The sequence below is a fragment of the Microtus oregoni genome, unplaced genomic scaffold (assembly GCF_018167655.1).
Source record: "Microtus oregoni isolate MIOR12 unplaced genomic scaffold, Mior012 000014F_ref0000157, whole genome shotgun sequence".
Classification (NCBI taxonomy): domain Eukaryota; kingdom Metazoa; phylum Chordata; class Mammalia; order Rodentia; family Cricetidae; genus Microtus; species Microtus oregoni.
The window spans coordinates 21,903,399-21,924,166 of NW_024543073.1; the positions used below are offsets into that span (position 1 = coordinate 21,903,399).

Here is a 20,768-nt window from a genome sequence, read left to right on the forward strand (position 1 = left end):
CAAGTGGGTGAAAAGTCTATCTAAGAGAGATTCCACAGCAGAGGCTCTCTTCTAGGGACTTGGGGCTGAAGAGCCCAGGACACCAGGGCCTGAGAAGTGGAGGGTTGTCCCTGAACAGAGAGCGGGGCTTCAGTCCTATAACTGCAGCCACTGCCTTCTGCCTGTGACCTGGATGGCTTAAAAAGCAGACCTTTCCAGAGCTCCCGTGTGAGCCCAGTCTAATGACCATCTTGTCTGTAGCCACAGAAGACCCTGAGCTCGCCCGGCCTGTTGCCTTAGAGACCATGAATGAAGGCAGTGGACATCATTTTAAGATGAATTCCTCAAAATTAATCACACAGAGGAATGACATGAGAGCAGGGTACCTCGGAAACTTCTAGAACCATGTTCAATTTGCCTGCCAGACTCTCATTCAATCAGCCAATTAATTAGAAGGGATGAAATATAATCATTTGGTGATGGTGGTAGTTGTTGTTGTTGTTGTTGTTGTTGTGGTGGTGGTGGTGTGTGTGTGTGTGTGTGTGTGTGTTACTCAGAGGTGGAGCCTTTGCCTAATATATAGAGTCCTAGGTTGTGCCCCAGCACAGTGTAGGGGGAGAGATTGAGAGAGGGAGAGATGTGGGGGGTGAGCAACAGTGAACAAGAAAAGAAAGCTGGCGTACTTGTTCTCTCACCTCTCTCCAACACCTCTTTCCTGCCCATATTCATGACTTCCTCTCCAATCCACCTCCTTATCCAAGGGAGCTTTGGGGACCACTGAGCTATATCCTTTCCGATCCCAGGACCTCATGGGCAATTAGAACTATAAATGTGGACAGATATAGACAGAGCCCCTGAAGAACCTTCCAGTTAGTCCTAAAGTGATCTAAGGGGGTGTCTTTAAGAATTCCATTATGCCCTTGAATAGACATGAGTCAAATTTTAAAATCTTTGATGGACAACCAGGGCTGCTCAGCTTCATGGAGATGGCACAGGGTACAGCGCCGGAGTCTTTCACAAGATCTGAGGTGAACATCACCTCATTTGTGCGTTAAGAACTGAGGTGCTGAGCCCCCATCTCTCTTCAGGCCTCGCCGACTAGGAAAAGCTCTACAGAGTGGCTCTCTAAAAACTCCACGTATTGCTGCCTCGCTTCTCCTTTCAAAACCCCACTTGCCTTGCCTTTGAACGAAGAAAATCCACGGAACAGAGCCTCTGGTTTTAGGTGAAAGCTGTTGTCAGATGTGTTGCTTGGTCCCACTTTGCAACTAAGCCGCCGCCTCGCTGCATCCTCCCTTCAGCGTTGACTTCAGTCTGTTTTACATTCTAAGTGGCTGTTTATGCAGCTCCCGTCCTGGCAGGCTCTGGCTTCAGGGGCATGTGGGTCACATCCCACTGTTCTCTCCCGACGGCCTTCACAGTGAACACTGAGTACGAGGAAGAGTTTAGTTTCCACACTGGATTGAATTTACGGCTGAGATTTCCTTTGCTGTCGGGTTTTAGGTAGGTGTTTAAGGTTCCTTGATTCGGGGAGATGAGGACCAAGAAGCTCTTCGGCTCAGACCATGCCTGGAGTCTCCTGGAAGGAGTGTGAGGCTGCAGAAGATGAAGGCCTTACCATCCAGAGGAGGCTGGAAGGCCGGGCAAGGGAAAGAGGCTGTGGAGTGATCACCCTTGCGTCCCCTCAGCCGGTCACAAGTGGGATGGCTTCTTCAAGAACTCTTAGCCTTGGCCGAGGCCAAGTGTGCTCTCTGCACAATGACTGTGTGACACACGGGTGTTGTAGGGGCACAAAGCGAGGGGTGGCAAAGGTGAGGGGAGTTTTCTTCCTAATTTAGCGTTTGAAATGTATGTTTCAGGAGAAATGGTCACCAAGATAAAAATGCGCAATAAATTCTGAACCACGGATAAAAAGCATTTCTCAATGGCCTTTATGATCTGTAATACTGTATCTAATCAGTCAGTCAGTCATTCAGCAAACTTGGCAGAATCCCCGATGACAGACCAGAGAGTCTGTAAAGCAGGACCCACCTGTAGTTCATTTCCCTGTTCCCAGAGCCTAGTATAGTTCTGGGGAGCCAGCATGGTACCACAGAGCAGAGAAGGGATGGGCGGCCAGGGGCAGAGCCACGGTGGGGGAAAGTGTGCTGAGGGAAAGCCCCATGACTAGTTTTGGGAAATATACAGGCAGCTGGGAAGGTAGCATGTAGGGGCTGCTGTAGGCATGGCCCCCCGAAACTGGACCCCAAGGTAGTAAGAGGTGGGGCAGTAAGGCAGAGTGATTTGGCTGGTGGCTCCTCCGCCATGAAGAGGATGGACGGGGTTGGTTAGTGTGCTTACAGAAGGACATGAGGAACAGACAGATGCACACCTTTCTCACTTGTGGCCCCTGTGCTCTTTGCCTAGCACAGTCATCACGATGGGGCACCATCTCGGACTCGGAGATGAAGCCTTTTATAGACACATCTGTGGACACCTTGATCCCGGCCAGGCTCCTCGGCCCCCAGAACTGTGCACAGTGAGTTTCTGATATTTATGAGGTGTGTGACCTGTGGCATGTCGTCACAGCAGCAGGGATGGATTAAGGCAGGGGTGTGCAGGGAGGAGAGCCGACTGTGGTGAAAAGGGAAAGAAAGACTGGGCTGAGTATGCACTGTGGTGTGGTGAGCGGAATGAACCATGGCTGTGCAACAGTTCAGAGGAAAAGATTTTAAGGGGTGCTCTCGGCATTCTGGACCCTGTGTGTAGACAATTCTCTGCTAAGTGCTGATGTGCACTGTCAACATCCTTGGTCTCTACCCATTAGTGACTACTCTCGAAAAGTCACCAAATCTCCCTGAGGTGAAACAGGCCCCACCGAAAGCCACTGACCTGTACTTACCAACCTCGAAAAACCTCCATATTGATGAGGACTAAAGCATATGGCAAACAAAACAAAACAGACAAAAAAATTATATAAAACCAAGTATATGGTTGTTTTAAAAAAAAAGCGTATCACACACGTTTGCAATTCACTTATCTGTATTGTGTAAATGAGTAACTGAAGGACTGGCAGGGCAAGTCAAACGTGTTAGCAGAGGCACAAAGCTGCGGCGGGGGTCATGGTGAACTCTGGCTTTATCCTCGCTGCTTGTCTCAAAAGCAAACAATAAAAGAAAAAGGAAAAAATGATGGAAACGTACTTGAGGTTGGAACTAATAAAGGAAATTGAAGATCCAGGGAAAGTGTGTGTTCAGGGGTGCAAATGAGGCAGAGCTGAAGGGAGAAGTTTTAGGGCGTGATAGAACTTAGCACTGCTACATTCAGTCAAGCTACAGTTCTGCTTCTACATCGTGAGAAGGGGCTGAGTCACTCCTAAAATGCTTCCACTTACTAGACCAAGACTTAAACAACGCCGTGCCAGCCACAGCTTCCCCACCGCAGTTATAGATGCGCGGACACTCGAATTTCTCTTTCTGTTTTCCTGCTGCGTGTTTTCTCATTTGCAGTGCTCTGGTGTGTGTACAGCTCTCTGGAGCTATGGCACAGAGGCCGTTGTGGAAGCTGTCACTCTGCAGACGGAGCAAGCCCTGAGAACAAGGTTGACGTGGAGTGTGTTTGGTCTGGCAGAGCCTGGGACGCTGCAGGGATCTATTTGTTTTTCATTAATTTGTTTGTCATTTTTCTCCATGATCTAGGGAACATTTATTTCCCCTGAAGCAATAGGATCTGAAATGTCAGAGGTTTTTCTTGGTTTTGCTGGGGTAATGGGATGTTGAGCAAAAGAGATTTTTCTTATATGCTGTTTTTGCTGCAGAGGGAGGCATTTTGTGACCTTTTGCTGCTGTGCGGTGGTAATGAATTTTCTGAAAACCCAGAAACCTTGGGTTTCTTTGTTAAAATAACAAGCTTTAAAGAATAACTTTGACCCAGACCTTTGTAGAATTAATCAGATACAGATTTTGGAAAAATTGATGAGTTTGGTCTTTACCAAGACACTATAATTTATTACTGTCATGGAGGCAGTATACAGATCTATACCATGTAGAGACATCAAACGATTAACTCCAGCCCTAAGGCCCTGGGAGGGGGTGTCCAGTCTGCACACAGTATTGCTTTGTTTCCCTTCTCCTTTGTTCTTTTTATTTAAAAAACAAAAAACTTTTAATTGTAAAAAAAATAGATACAGTGAATAAGACCTAAAAGAGAATGAAAACTGTCTATAATTGCACTTCCCCACACTAAGGGACACTGTAACACTTCTGTATATTCTCTCTAATCCCATTTGATGCCTCTATTATTTTTTTTTATAAAACTGACACTGAATATAAAACACTTTTTCTTTTTATTAGATAGAGTGTTTGCTGCTAATCTTTCAACACTTAGAGAAGAAACCATAACAACAATAAATTCTCCCATTCTCCCCTCTGAATGTGGCTGGATACATGATGACACCTGCTTGTCAAATTCTAGGCAATACTTTCATTTTCAAGAGGCACAGAAACGCTGGGCCCAGAGCACAGGATGGGCTCTTAGGATGGTGTTGGGTGAGCAAGGGCTTGGTCTTTTGAGACACAGCGGCAGAACAACAGGCATCTCAGATCCTGACCTCACAGCCAAACAAATGCACAGGTGCCAAAAGAGGGGCCAGAGGGACCTGTCAGCTCTTTACAGATGGCCTCCTCAGCACACAGCAGCACCTGCTTTTTCTATGCAATCTTTCTGAAAGATGAGTTTTCTGCACCCAACCTTAGCACTTCTAAGTTTAGAAACCTTTTTTACTTCTGTAAAGCAGACAGGCCCACACCCAAACAAGGTCTCAGGGAGCTCACTGCCTACTACCTTATTCTCAATTTGGGAACCCCTTCCAGGAAGACGTTCAGATCACTGCCATTTATTGGGAGCCCAAGTTGTCTTTCTGAATGTTGACATCATGGGAAATTGTCTTAGTTAAGGTTTCTATTGCTGCAGTGAAAGGCCATGACCAAAAAGCAAGTTGGGGGGAAAGGGTTTATTTGACTTACACTTCTATATAGTTGTTTATCATCCAAAAATATCAGGACAGTAGCTAGGCAGTAGTGGTGCACGCCTTTAATCCCAGCACTTGGGAAGAAGAGGCAGGCAGATCTCTGTGAGTTCGAGGCCAGTCTGGTCTACAAGAGCTAGTTCCAGGACAGGTCCCAAAGCTACAAAGAAACCCTGTCTCCAAAAATCAAAAATAAATAAATATAGATAGATAAATAAATAGATTAAAAATAAATTGTTAAAAAAAGGAAATCAGGACAGAAACTCAAAACAGGGCAGGAATCTGGCTGGAGAGAGAAACTGATGCAGAGGCCATGGTGCTGCTTACTGGCTTGCTTCCCCCTGGATTGCTTAGCCTGCTTTCTTATAGAGCCCAGGACCACCAGCTCAGGGATGGACCACCCTCATGGGCTGGGATCTCCTCCATCATTCATTCATTAAGAACTGTCTGACAGTCAGATCTTGTGGAGATATCTTCCCAATCGAGGTTCCCTCCTTTCAGGTAACTCTAGCTTGTGTGTCAAGTTGACATAAGACCAGCCAGCACAGATATCAAAAAAAAACAGGGCAAAGAACCATGAGTGAGTCAAGCTTCAAAACCGTCTTGCCTGCTGACTTGAGCTGTGTTTCGGTCAGACACACTTAACTACACTAGTATTGGAAAACATGCTGGGATCTGGATAATCAGGAAGACAATGTACATTGCTACAGAGCCAACTTAAACAAGAATTTGGGAGGATGGCTTATAAATCCTCAGAAAAATCATCTATGAGATTTAAGGACTTGTGTGTGTGGTACTAGGGGTTGAATTTAGGGGTCCTGCACATGCTAGGCAAAAGATCTACTGAGCCAGATCCTCAGCCATCCCTGAAATTTAAAAAGTTTCTGTCTTAAATACAATACTTATATACATATATTAAATTATAAGACTTGAGATTCAGATTAGGTGAAAATCATTTGTGTTATGGCTCTCTACTCACACTTTAGTCAAAGAACTTGCCACTTGCCTGGGCACTACCTACAAAGTCATCAGAAATGCTGATTCGGGGCTGGAGAGGTGGCTCAGGGGTTAAGAGCCTGCACTACTCTTTCTGAGGACCTATACCTTCCAGAGAACTCAAGTTCTGGTCCCCAGCACCCACATCAGGTTGCTCACACACACCTGCAAACTCCAGCTTCATGGGGATCTGGTGCCTCTGGCCTCATCAGACGTGAATTCTCTGCCCCAACCCCAAACACAATCTTTAAAGGACAGAAAAAGAAATGATGAATTCTGACCCAATGTTAATCAAGCAAAGCAGGAAATCTGCAAGAGCATTCAAAGGTGAGCAGCATTGGTTTAAAAGCAGAGTGGTAGACCAGATGTCTGAAATGCAAGTGTTGTTGCTATTGTTGTTGTTATCATCATCATCATCATCATCCTCCTCCTCATCATCATCATCATCCTCACCTGACAGTCACAGGTAAGTTCCTAGGAGCTGCAAGAATGGTTGCTTCTGTTCACACCTTGCTGTTTTCTTTGCGAGCAACACCCTAATTTCTAATATAACCTCTGCACTTTCGCCTCACTGATCATCAGAGTCTGCCCACTACTGAAAAGCACTACAGCGAAGATACTGCATGTGATTTTTCCCAAAGCAGAATAACAGCGCCAAGGTTATTATCCTTTTGGTTTTGAGTGGGGCTAAGACAGGCAGGAAAGAGGGTGATTGGTGTGGATTAATGAGGCACCACAGCGTAATTTAGTACATTTTGACAGATACTATTGGAACTCGAAGGAGTGCATGCTCCTTCACTCGCTCACTTCTATTTCTAGAAACAGAGAAACCCATGGGCAATATAAATTCTCGGGAGTGCTCAAAAGTATGTCTAAGGTCAGGAACACATTATGCATAGCAGTTAAGGGAATTTAAACTCAACCCCCATTGGTTTCTAATTCATCTCAATCATTAAACTTGATGAAGTGCCACTGAGTTATCTGAAGGAAAGCAGATAGTGCATAGTCGAGGGGCTGATGTCATCCTTGGAGCTGTCAGCCACCCAGAGCCGGGAAAGTGATTTGTTTTACAGGGAAAATGTACAATCAAGAAAAAGTATGGTTCTTAGATTTACTCGCATTCTCTCCCAAGAGCCTGGTGATTTATATACATCGTACACATCGTTTTCTTTCTTTTCGAATTTGGTGCTCACTGTCAATATTTTCATTTTAAAAGAATGTGCATCTATTTGAGCTCAAAGGTGGGGCAAATGCTGCTTTTTAATATTTATGGAGATATGTGTTAGAAATCACCTCATAAATTTGAAGATAGGACTGACATTAGATAAAGGGAAGAGTCTAGATCCATTTTTAATCTCCAACATTTTGAAACATTAGTTATTCACAGAAGTCAGTACTATATACTAACTTGTTCAAGAAGCAACTCAGATGTAGTCCTCAACTTCTAAAAATGAAATATTTATATTATAAATAACTCTTTATTGCAGCCAGAAGATCATAAAGGAAGGTGTACTTAAGATGACTTTCCTCTTTTATTTTTCATTTTGCTTTTGAGTGTGGCGCCAGATTTTATGCATTAAGTAATTTTTGCAAGATTTTATAAAACAATATAAAATCAATGACTTGAGGTGAATATAAGTCGTCTAAGTAGCTTTGATTGCCTGGTTAAATCAATGAATTTGAATAAGTACCAGTCTCAAGTAAATGCTCCTTCAACTTACAATCATCAGAGTCAAGCTCAGGCTCCCTCATGTCCCATCTGGCCAGCAAGCACTAGCTCTTTCAATGATGTATCTGGCATATGGCCAATCTCTTTTTTAAAGAAATTTATTTTTATTTTTAAGTTCTGTGTATGTTTGTATGTCTGTATATGTACGTATGAACACATGTGCCCAAAGAGGCCAGAACAGGGTGTCAGGGCTGGAATTACAGGTGGTTGTGAGCTGCCATGTGGTTGCTGGGAACCTAACTGGGGTCTTCTGCAAGAGCTGTGTGCACTGAGCCATCTCTCTAGTCCAAACCTATCTATCTATCTATCTATCTATCTATCTATCTATCTATCTATCTACATATCTATCATCTATCTATCTATCTATCTATCTACATATCTATCTATCTACATATCTATCTATCTACATATCTATCTACATATCTATCTATCATCTATCTATCTATCATCTATCTATCTACACATCTATCTATCATCTATCTATCTATCTATCTATCTATCTATCTATCTATCTACATATCTATCTATCTGTCTACATATCTATCTATCTATCTATCTATCTATCATCTATCTATCTATCTATCATCTATCTATCTACATATCTATCATCTATCTATCTACATATCTATCTACACATCTATCTATCTACATATCTATCTATCTACATATCTATCTACATATCTATCTATCTATCTATCTATCTACATATCTATCTACATATCTATCTATCTATCTATCTATCTATCTATCTATCTATCACCATCTCCCAACAAATATTTTAAGGTGTCTCAGAATCTTTCTTAATTTACTTTAAATGAAACAGAATATTTATTCTACGAATTCTTTTCATTGTGCCACTATCTAGATGCTTGTGTACATATATGAGTATGAGAGATGAAAATGTCTGGTCTCAGGAAACATTTTAAACAGGAGAAGGAAATGATGAACAATTTTTAAAAACTACAATGGGCAGCTGTGATGTGTGCTCAGGTACACGACACAGGGGTGTGTGGCATGATTCCTAGCACACAGCTCAGGTACCTGACATGGGGGTGTGACGTGATTCCTAGCACACAGCTCAGGTACCTGACATGGGGGTGTGACGTGATTCCTAGCACACAGCTCAGGTACCTGACATGGGGGTGTGACGTGAGTCCTAGCACACAGCTCAGGTACCTGACATGGGGGTGTGACGTGAGTCCTAGCACACAGCTCAGGTACCTGACATGGGGGTGTGATGTGAGTCCTAGCACACAGCTCAGGTACCTGACATGGAGGGTGTGACGTGAGTCCTAGCACACAGCTCAGGTACCTGACATGGGGGTGTGATGTGAGTCCTAGCACACAGCTCAGGTACCTGACATGGGGGTGTGACGTGAGTCCTAGCACACAGCTCAGGTACCTGACATGGGGGTGTGATGTGAGTCCTAGCACACAGCTCAGGTACCTGACATGGGGGTGTGATGTGAGTCCTAGCACACAGCTCAGGTACCTGACATGGGGGTGTGACGTGAGTCCTAGCACACAGCTCAGGTACCTGACATGGGGGTGTGATGTGAGTCCTAGCACACAGCTCAGGTACCTGACATGGGGGTGTGATGTGAGTCCTAGCACACAGCTCAGGTACCTGACATGGGGGTGTGACGTGAGTCCTAGCACACAGCTCAGGTACCTGACATGGGGGTGTGACGTGAGTCCTAGCACACAGCTCAGGTACCTGACATGGGGGTGTGACGTGAGTCCTAGCACACAGCTCAGGTACCTGACATGGGGGTGTGACGTGAGTCCTAGCACACAGCTCAGGTACCTGACATGGGGGTGTGACGTGAGTCCTAGCACACAGCTCAGGTACCTGACATGGGGGTGTGACGTGAGTCCTAGCACACAGCTCAGGTACCTGACATGGGGGTGTGACGTGAGTCCTAGCACACAGCCCAGGTACACGACACGGGGCTGCGGCAAGATTCCTAGCACACAGCCCAGGTACACGACACGGGGCCGCGGCAAGGTTCCTAGCACACAGCATTGATGACAGTTAACAGTTTCTTGTCATTATTTCTTTCTACATAATTTTCTCTCCACTCTCTTTAGTCATGCATGCAGCCCATTCCAAATGCTTCTGCAGAGAACTGAGGAGAGGAGGCAGACAGCATGAGCATCTGAAACTCACTGCATACTAAAGGAGAAGGTATCAATGGCCCAATGCGTCTTTCCTGAGAAAACAGGATTGTGCTTAAGAAATAAGCGAGAAAGTCGTGCACACGCCTCTAATCCCAGCACACAGGAGGCAGGCGGATCTCTGTGAGTTGGTGGCCAGTGAGTTCCAGGCCACCCAGAGCTACATACGGAGACTTTGTCTCAAAAAAACAAAACAAAAATTAATGTGAGATACATGACATATTTTTTATAATATTGCTAATTTAGAAATAAAGGTAGGTTTCATGATAGAAGGGGAACCCCAGTTGGCAGCCTCTTTTGTTACCATGGATCAAGAATATTAGGATCATTTATTTCAAGGCACCCAGGAGCACCTTCATCACAGCAGATGAAGGAGTAAATGCTTGAGGCCCGTCCTAATAGAGGGTCAGACAGAGCAGGAAAGGGACCGGACAGTCAGTCACCTGCATGTCTAAAACACTGCCAACTCCATCAATTGCTCCGTCTAACACAGAAACCCAGAGAGTACCTCCTACTCGGATAGCCCACCATATCCACTGCTCATCTGCGGCAACCGCTGAATGAGTTTCTAGTTTATTTATAGTTTCGATACGAAGTGTCTCCTCTCAGTCTCATACATTGAGGGGTGGTTGCAAGTTGATGTGACTCCCCACAAAGCGAATGAATTCTGAGAGTCCCGATCGATAAGTGGATTCATCCCCGGTGGGCTCACAGTGTGATGGCGTTATTGGGGGAGATGGTGAGAGGTAGGAGGTGAGGAAGAAGGAGGTAGCTAGGCGAATCCTTGGGGCTCTAATCTTGCCCTGGTCCCTTGCACACACACTCTCACCCTGCTCCCTGTCTGCAGCGAGGAAAAGAAGGAAAGCCCCTCTGCCTTAAGCTTCCACCACACAAGGCTCTGCCCGAGTGCCAACCATGAAATGAAGCCCCTGTGACCTAATCTGTTTCTCTCTTCAAGTTGTCCATGGCCAGTCCTCAGTCATAGAGACGGAGAGCTAGCTTAACTAGTCCTCGAGAGTTTTCTAACAGTTTACTGTTATCTAGCAGAGATAAGCTATCAGTACTAATTTTAATAGAATCCATCCATTATACTCGCTGGCTAGATAAGAATAGCACGAGGCACAGAAAAGCATGCCAAACTATGAAAGTGCTCCCGAGGAAGATGAACATATAATTTAGAGGTCAAGAACAGCACAACCAAGAACACTCACTGAAGAGAAGCTTAACTCCGTATTCATCTTCCTATGCAGACCTGGCTGGGTGGACACCTGCTTTATACTCCAGTCTGACCTCAGACCTCTACAGTGCAGCCTTAGTTTCCCGCTAGGACACCAGATGCCCTGTCACACCTGGCTTCTCAGCTTCCCACTAGGACACCAGATGCACCACCACACATGGTTTCTCAGCTTCCCGCTAGGGTACCAGATGCACTGCCACACCTGGTTTCTCAGCTTCCCGCTAGGGTACCAGATGCACTGCCACACCTGGTTTTTCAGCTTCCCACTAGGGTACCAGATGCACTACCACACCTGGTTTCTCAGCTTCCCGCTAGGGTACCAGATGCACCACCACACATGGTTTCTCAGCTGCCCTCTAGGACACCAGATGCACCACCACACATGGTTTCTCAGCTGCCCTCTAGGACACCAGATGCACCACCACACATGGTTTCTCAGCTGCCCTCTAGGACACCAGATGCCCTGTCACACCTGGCTTCTCAGCTTCCCGCTAGGACACCAGATGCACCACCACACATGGTTTCGCAGCTGCCCACTAGGACACCAGATGCACCACCACACCTGGTTTCGCAGCTGCCCACTAGGACACAAGGTGTGCCCTGCCACACCTGGCTTCTCAGCTTCCCACTAGAACACCAGATGCACCACCACACATGGTTTTGCAGCTGCCCTCTAGGACACCAGGTGTGCACCACCATACCTGGCTACATTTGCAAGTTTTAAAAGACATTTTAAAAGGACTCATGTGTGTGGCAAAAAATAAAAAAAATACAATGATAATAAATGCTGATGATCACATTGCAAAAATACATGAATACCCTTTGGATAGAAGTTGTTCTAAACAGGAGAGGCCATAGCTTATTGCAGTTCTGATTTGCATTGCCCTCAGAATTAGAGATGCCCAGTGGTTCTTCCTAGACTAGTTGGCCATTTGTATATCTTCAAGGAACAATTTCTGTTCAGGGCCTTTACCCATTTTTCTTCTTTTCTTTTTCTTTCTTTCTTTTTTTTTTAACATGGACTGATTTCTTGCTATGGAGGTGTAGGTGTTCTTGTGAATTTTGGAGAGTAACTTCATCCCAGATACTTGATTGGCAAATATTTATTTGCAACATTTTCAGTGTTTTATACCCAACTTGTAGCTGTGTAAATACACACCAGGGAGGAGGTGCTGGGTCAGCTGCCTGGCAGATCTACAGGACCCCTAAACAGTGCTGTCATCTCTCCTTCACTCTGACCAGGCTCCACACAGAACAGGGCACCGTCTGAAGGGCGAGTCATCCACCTCTAACGGTGCAGACCATGACTTCTATATCACTGAGTGTTCAGTCAAATAGGAAGTGCTGGAATGGCTGCTTCCTCACTCACTGTGTGCTCAGTAGATGTCAATCTGCAGCTGAAGCAGTTCAGGCGTGAAGGGTCTTTTCTACGGATGACAGCGACAGTACCCTCGGCATAATCCTGCTTAGTGTCCTTGGCCTTCAAGGACTACTGAATAGATGAAATTATCCCAGGAGGATGGACATCTGAGTCTGAGGTGAGGTGTGTGTATGTTTGGGGTGGAGCAGGGCACTTCTGGCACTCATGTTCTAGCTAGGTATGCCTATACTCATGCTTATAGGGGACTGGTTTGTGATTCTGTCTGTCTGATAGGGCCTAGCTTGGCACTGAACACTTAAGTCAACCCTGCTTCCAGACGAGCAGGTTCTTCGTGCCATAGTGGTGAGAAACAGTAGTCTGTTGTTCCCTACCAGCCAACTGAGTTACCATGAAATATTTGCACAAGGAAGCCATAATGCATAAAAAGGACCTCAATGCTAGTAAACTTGCTTTAAGGTAGTCACTCTGCAAAAATTGGAAATAAAGTGATGTGTGTGTGTGTGTGTGTGTGTGTGTGTGTGTGTGTGTGTAAATAACCGACAAGAGGGGAAAGGCATTTACAGAATGGGAAATACTCTTAGCAAATCATAGAGGCTGTAAATAGTTAAGAGTTAAGGAATTCCAACTACTTAAGTTTAAAACCCTCACAAGAGGCTAGAGAGATTTCTCAGTAGTTAAGCGTACTGGCTGTTGTTCTAGAGGACCCAAATTCATTTCCCAGTATGCACATGGAGGCTCATAACTATCTGTAACTCCAGTTCCAGAGGATCTGACATCCTTACACAGATATGTATGGAGGTAAAACTCAATGCATATATAATTAAAAGAAAGAAATCATTTAAAAAATCTACATAACTCAACAGGAAAAGCATAACTAGCCTCATTAAAAAGTAGGTGAAAGGCTTGAAAAGATATTTCTCCAAAGAAGGGTTGTATCTGTGAGCTAGCAGAGGGGGTGCATGCAGCAGCAGGGTGGCAGGTCACACAGGGTAAACAGACCCGGGAGAGCCGCAATGCCTTGCTGTGCTGTGCTGTGCCCAGAGCCCACGATGTGGCATTGGGTGCCTCCACATTTATCCAGGGAGCAGACTTGGAGTTAAGTATTCTTGCTACAACTGAAAAATGCTTAGGGGGAGTAAGTAATAAAAAACAGAAGTTAATAGAAAATCCAGACAATGAAGAGGACCAGCAAAGCTCGAAGAATATCCTCTGAATGAGCTAATAAAATAGACCAGTCTTGAAGTATTACTCATGGAAAACAAAAGCACAAACATGTAAGATTACAAAAACAGGCAGTGACGGTGACAGCAAGAACTCTGGGATGTCTGAGGATTAACTGTGTGAAGTCACTGTGTCTGAAAGTTAATCAAGGTCAAACGAAACAGAGCTGCAGAAATATGAACTGGTCTGTGTTTCCCATAGCCAACTACTTTACATTGATGACTTTTGAGAAAACTTCTCATTGTATCTCAGGCAGGCCTTAAACTTGCTCTGTAGCTGAGGAAAGACACTGAACTTTTGCTCCTCCTGCCTCCACCTCCTAAGTGCTGTGATAATGGGTGTAGCCTTGTATACCCAGCTACAAACCCAGAGCTTCAAGCATGCTAGACAAATCTCTACCAAGTGAGCTGCAGGGCCAGACGTACACTTTGGACAAAGACTATTAGCTTTAAAAAAAAGTTTTGATTGTTTGTTTAAAGGCAGGGTCTTTACTCTGTAGCCAGGGTTACCTGCAACCCCCTTTTGGGATCAGGCTAATCTCAAAGCTGTGGTACTCCTTTTGCCTCTGCTTCCTGAATGCCAGGATGACAGGTATGTCTCACCATGCCTAGTTTATATGGTGCTGGGATTTGAACCCAGGACTTCAGGGAGAAACACTGTCAGAAAAACAACAAAATGCCACAGCAAGCTTTACTCTTAATGGGGTCAACTTTGAAAGTTTTCTCTCCGAGCCTGGGACAGAGACAAGCATTCTCTCCATCACCGCTGTCCACACTCACTGTGCAATGAGATGAAACAAATGGGCGAAGGCAAAGGGATAAAAGGGAAGCAACAAGCTACTATCACCACAGATAGTTCTCCTGCTAGGATCAAACTGGCATCAAGTCATTAGACTTGAGTTTAACAACGACACTGATTGGATATAAAAGCAACCGTCTGTTAAATGTCTAAACTTCAGTGGCAGGGCTGGGGTCACATGTTAGTAGTATTCTGAATTCCATCCTTAGGAACCCCCACCTCTAAAAAAAAAATAAAAAATAGAACATTAAAAAACTCCTCTGTGTGCCTCCTGTTAGCTAACAGAATTCAGAAATAAAAGTAACCCCTGACACCAGTAATAAAACACAAGGTACCTAAAAAAATGATTGACAATGTGCAACCTCTGGCACCTGTGGGCAGTCCCTCAGGAAGGGCGGGATCGACGGCAAAGCACGTTGTTCGTGAAGAGGACAATCTGCCACTGCTACAAACCCCCAGTCTCACGAGCGCTATTTTCTATCTGTACGTCTGCTTGTTTTCATTCTGGTATACCTAAGAGCCAGCAGTAAATGATTAAACGTCTATAAACGGCCAAAGACAAATGATTAAACCCTTGTGAAACTGGAATATTGGTGAGTAGATGAACGCCAAGAATTCTGCAAAATGAAAATTTAAAATTTACATTTAAAATGTGTGCTTTAAAAAGCATTGTATTTACTTATTTTATGTGTGTGTGCATCTGTGCGTGCATGTGCCCCAGTGTGAGGAGTGGGCAGGCGGTCAGGACCCTGGGGGAGCCCCTGCTCTCCCTTTACCATGTGAAACCCAGGGATCGGATACACAGGGCTGATGGATGCTTATACTCAGTGTACTTTTTCATTTTCATCCAGTTCTGGACCCCGGATCATAAATTTGTGCTCCCTACATTACGGCTGGGCCTTTTCACCTCAATCAACTAGATAATCACTTCCAGACATGGGAGGAGGCGTGCCTCTTCAGTGCTCCTGGACCCTGTCAGCTGGCGGACGGTGCTAACCATCAGGGAAATCATGTGCAGAGTGAAACTTTGAAAATATCCTAAAAATGCAGGATTAGGGCAATTGTTGAGCAAAGCATTTTATTGTAGAAGTGGTAGATTCATCTCATATAACACCAACCTATGTGACCATTCATAAAACTATCATACAAGAATTCTAGAAATCAGTGCCTTTATAAGCTTATGTTAAATTAACTTCAAATTTATGATTCGAATCCTGTAAGGATGTGTTAATATGTGTCTACCAATGAATAAAAACGCGCGAGAGAACTGTAAAAGACGTACTAAAACATTTGCAAGGCTTATTTTAGCGTGGCCAGGGTGTTCTACTATGATTTTTACCACTATCTTTGATATTTACCGTGTGTCCATGCTCCCACTTTAATGCATTACTTGCACAAGAGCCATTAGGCAGCTCCCACCGCTGGCAGGATCAAGTCCCACTCCCGAGGCTGGCCAGCCTTTACTCAGATGTTTTCTCTCTGCCCCAAGCAGGCTTGAGTGTGCCTACACACACAGCCTGCCACTTCCTGTGGTGATTTTTCTCCTCCCGCAGCTTCCTGAGGTGAAGAGCCCGCCCCTCCTCGTCCTGCACTCAGAGCAACTTAGACTCCACGGAAACCACTGACAATTAGCCAAATACAGTTCGCATTATCTCTACCACTCCTTCCTCTGTTATTTAAATTTATTGAACTCGTACATTATTCTTTTCTCCAACTAGCTTCCAAACGACTCTGTGTTTTTTTCATAAAATCCAGGACAACTAAGTGTTTGTCGTAGACAGAGTAATGCATTCCACCCCTGCAATCCTTCATACTCCCAAACCCCATACACCCCCACCACCCACACCAAAGAGTCCCTTCTCCCGATTTTCCCAGCATCTGTGAATGTGTTGGGCTACAGGACAAAGGGCAATTCAAGGTGTAGCTGGAAGAGATTGCTGAGCAGCTAGTACCCGAATAGGAGGCAGGCTGTCTCTCCAGGTGGGCCAGCTCATCCTGAGAATCAAAGCACAGGGGCAGGACAGGAGGTACTTTGAAGGGAAGAGGGGCTGGAGGCATGCCTTATGAGAAAAGTTCAATCTTCAGAGACAGGTTAGGGGACACACCTCTCCCTGGACCACTGGGGCAGTAGTTAAGCACTGTCGGAGCACAGCTGAATTCTGTTCAACTACCCTTCCTGGGAAGAAGTCATTAAGTGTTTTAGCCAATGATTTTTTCCCTGTGTTTGGCTGCAATGTATCTAGCTGCTTCCTGACTGCCAGGCCAGCCTCATGCCCGGCCACCATGCTTTCCCTGTCACAGTGGACTGTATTGCCTCTGGAACTGTATGCCAACATAAACCTGTCTTCCCTAACTTGCCTCTCATCCAGATGTTTTATCTCGGCCACAGAAAAGTTTAAAGCTGTGGTTTAGATGTCTTGTTGTGGCAGAATGAAAGGAAAGGAACCAAAGTAATTAGTTGGGAACGAGAGAGTTTGCCTCCTTGGTAACCCTGGGGTGGGGCCAGCACACACGTAAAAGAGGAACATGGTTTGAGTGTGTCCCTAGTCAAGATGAAGGCTTGAGTCTCAGGTGATGATGGGAGGTGATGCCACCATTAAGAGGTGGGGCTTAGTGCCAGGTCATTAGGCCATGGAAGGCAATGCTGCCCTCTTCAGGAAATGAAGTCCTTGACTGTAAACAAAGACAAGGCTGGCCCTCCCCTCGGGGCTCCCAGGATCACCACCTGGTCCTGCCCTTACACATGCACTTCCTGATGCTACCCCTACAATGTGACACAGCCAACAAGGATTGCACCAGAGGGCGCAGATATCAGTGCCATGCTTAAATCTCCAAAGCTATAAGCTGAACGCATATCCTTTGTTTATAAATTATCCAGTCGCAGGCTTTTTTTTTTTTAAAGGTGTTTTTCTACAGCAATGAAACGCAATAGGGTTATAGAGAAGTAATCCCACAGTGATGTGCAGAGGGAATTTGGTGAGGCAGCTGGCCCTCGGTCAAATGGCCTCACTCCCAGAGACAGGGCCAACCCAAACCCTCCAGTCAGCCTCCGTCCTCTGACGCCAATTACCCTGATTTCTCCAAACATCAAACTGGGGCCATGGGATTTGCTAGTGTTGTATAGCCAACATCCATGGTGAGGATTAATTAGCATGCTTCAAGTGCTGTGGTTTGGGTTTGGTTTCTGTATTTTCTCGGGAGGAAAGCCAGCTCAAGACGGAGAGTTAGCGGCAAAGGTTTGACGGATGTCGCTTGAGATTGCTGTGTGGAGTGGGTGAGACGGGGCATGCGGCTGTCGGGCTGCTCAAGGTATCAAGAAAGTCACACCCAGGAACAAGCAGGAGAGCTTTCCAGAATGGGGGAGGAGGCCTAGGCCTCTGAAAATTCAAAAAGGGAGGGCACAGAGTGACCCAAGGCAAGGGGATGTGTGAGAAACCACAGGTGACAAATACCGGCAGTTCTGCAAGCATCCGGAAGCATGAAGATGAGCTATGAAATAAGCTCCCTACTGAAAGATAGAATTCGACAGACAAGGCGGGGTCTGAGGGTCTGTGGGTCTGAGAAGCTGACAGCCGAGAAGCCTAGCTACACACCCGCCTCTCTGACCAATACAGTGTCACGACTTTGCACACAGCATAGCCGGTCTCCACGAGCCTTGAGTAACTTTTCAAACCCCACCTAACACATCATTTCCGACTATGAACGTGACATGTAGAAACTGTAAAACTGTAGAAATACATAAAGTAGAAAGTGCAGCACCCTCCCCACCCCAGCAACCACGATATACCTGGTGCTCACAGCAGAGGGATCTGTTTACAGAGCAGCACTGTCACTGTGTGTTGTTGACAAAAGAGATGAGTGGAAGAGCTCGTCCCAGGCGCTCAAGAAATGAGTCAACCTATCACTGAAACCCAAGTCTGACGCTCTACACACTGATACCGCCCATTCCAATATTCTTTTTTCTGCCTTCAGAGAAATAGCACAAGGCATGAACAGGGTGCCCAGGATCAGAAGTCAGAAGCAATCACCATCCAGAGCCAGACTGTACGTGAAGCCAGTAAGGCTGGTGTCACCATGAGAGCCACTCTCCCAGGTTCACTGAAATATAGCACACCCCAGCAGGCCATCATTGAAATGAGCTGATTGTCACTACAGTTGACCTGGTTCTGATCAAACAAGTGAAGGACAGGAAATGAGAGAGGCCTGGAATCAGTAGGGTTGGAAATGTGTGAGGGGAGGAGTCCCGAGGCCAAGCTCCGCTGTTTAACAGTTACAAAGGACCTAAAACCTTGGTTTCCTCATCTGGGCTAGGAAAAGGAGGCAGGGGGTATCAGACTGACAACCCAGAACGCTCCAGAACTTTGCTGTTCTATGCAACAATGCATAGCGTGTGACTGGCACAGCCTACCACACTCACCATGTTCTGCAGAAAGACAGGCAGCTAATCTAAAAATAGGTGAGACCATCACTGTTCTTGCTAGCTTGTGTAATCAAAGGGAAGCAGTGGTCACAGACTCCCTGATCAGCATACATTTCCATACACGCAAGGCACTGAGCAAGCTACACAGGTGATGTTGCATCTACTTGGAGCATGTCTCTCTGCACGGGAAGCAGGTGAGCACGGGTAGGAAAGATGTAAGCATGACATGATGGACTGGAGACAGCAAAAGCTCCTGCTCTTCGGAAGCCCTGCGGAAACTAAAGGAGCTAAAGTCTGGAGCGATCTGAAAAGTCCTCTACGGCTCTCGTTTAAACGCACATTCCCGCCACGAACTGCTCCTAGATCTGTTCCCCGTCCCTTCCCTGATGGACACCTGTCCGAAACACATCTTTCCTCCTCCGCTGCGTTATTTGCAACAGATAATACAGTCACAGAAATAACCAATACAGAAAACTGGCATCGGAGAGTGAAGGGAGGCTGTTGCCATGACTACACCTGACAGGAACAACTGAAGAGAAAGGGCTTATTTCAGCTCACAGGTGAAAGATCTTGGTCTGGTTCCCAGTCGCTTGCCTTCGTGAGTCTGACCTCATGACCTCGGGAGCAGGTGGGGAGGAGATCTGTCTAGATGATAGCAGAAAGAAAGCTGAGAGAGAGAGAGAGAGAGGCTGGGGCCACGGGTTGGTTTATAACTTCTGAAGGCATGGCCATAGTGATCTACTTATGCCAACCAGGCTGTTTTCTATTCAAATTTGAAACTGGGTGAGTCTTGCACCCCCAGCAGATGTGGCAACTATACTAGAGAAAATGTCTGTATGGGGAGTATTTTAGTTAGGGTTTCTCTTGCTGTGAAGAGACACCATGACCATGGCAACTCTTACAAAGGAAAACATTTAGTTGGGGCTGGCTTACAGTTCAGAGGTTTAGTCCATTATCACCATGGCAGGATATGGTAGCATGCAGGAAGTCTTGGTATCAGAGATGGAGCTGAGAATTCTACGTCTTGGTCTGCAGGCAGCAGAAGAGACTGTGTACCACATTGGGCGTAGCTTGAGCATATGAGACCTCAAAGCCCACCCCTACAGTGACACACTTCCTCTAGCAAGGCCATATCTCCTAACAGTGCCATTCCCTAGGTACCAAGCAGTCAAACACATGAGTCTATGGGGTGCCATTCCTATTCAAACCACCACAGGAGGAGAGGAAACTAAGCCCCATTTCCACCATCATCGCTAGCAGAAGCAACATCTCAGAGTGACACCCAAAAAGAAGAGGTCTCTGCCTGAGCTCATAGCAACGCTGCAGAGCCATTTCACAGAGTGGGCTTTCAGTGATAGGGATTATGCTAACTTCTGTTAGTGCCCTTCACCAATAGTTGGGCTCCTGCTAGCACAACTCGTGTGTGTGTATGTGTGCGTGTGTGTGTGCACATGTGTATGAATTACTTATGCATATGTCATACAAGTGGAGTATTCTGGAGTTCTCATGATGACATCCAACATCCGAGGTGAGATGTGGTCTCAGATTAGAGGACCAGGACCAACCCGACAGCTGCAAGCTGAGGTCACTATAGGGGTTCTTCCCATGATTTGGATGGTTCTGGGAAACACGGAATATAGCACAGGAGAGCCCTCCGTTTATACAAGCTAAATTCACACCCAGCATCACAGCTGCTTCCCCAGTCCCCTCCATAACTCACTGTGAACAACAACATCCTTTTCCTCAAGTCCTCACTGGCTACTTCTGCTATCTACTTCTAGGGAAAGACCTTGGGTCTAGGTCACACCACCAAAAAGAAAGGCA

The 20,768-nt window shown here is 45.8% G+C and overlaps 1 protein-coding gene across 2 annotated transcripts in view; it reads right to left on the bottom strand.

Moving 5' to 3' along the window:
• The window catches only part of Arsb (arylsulfatase B), a 169,761-nt gene that overhangs the window by 35,067 nt on the left and 113,926 nt on the right, over positions 1-20,768 (bottom strand). The gene's annotated exons all lie outside the window — the stretch shown is intronic.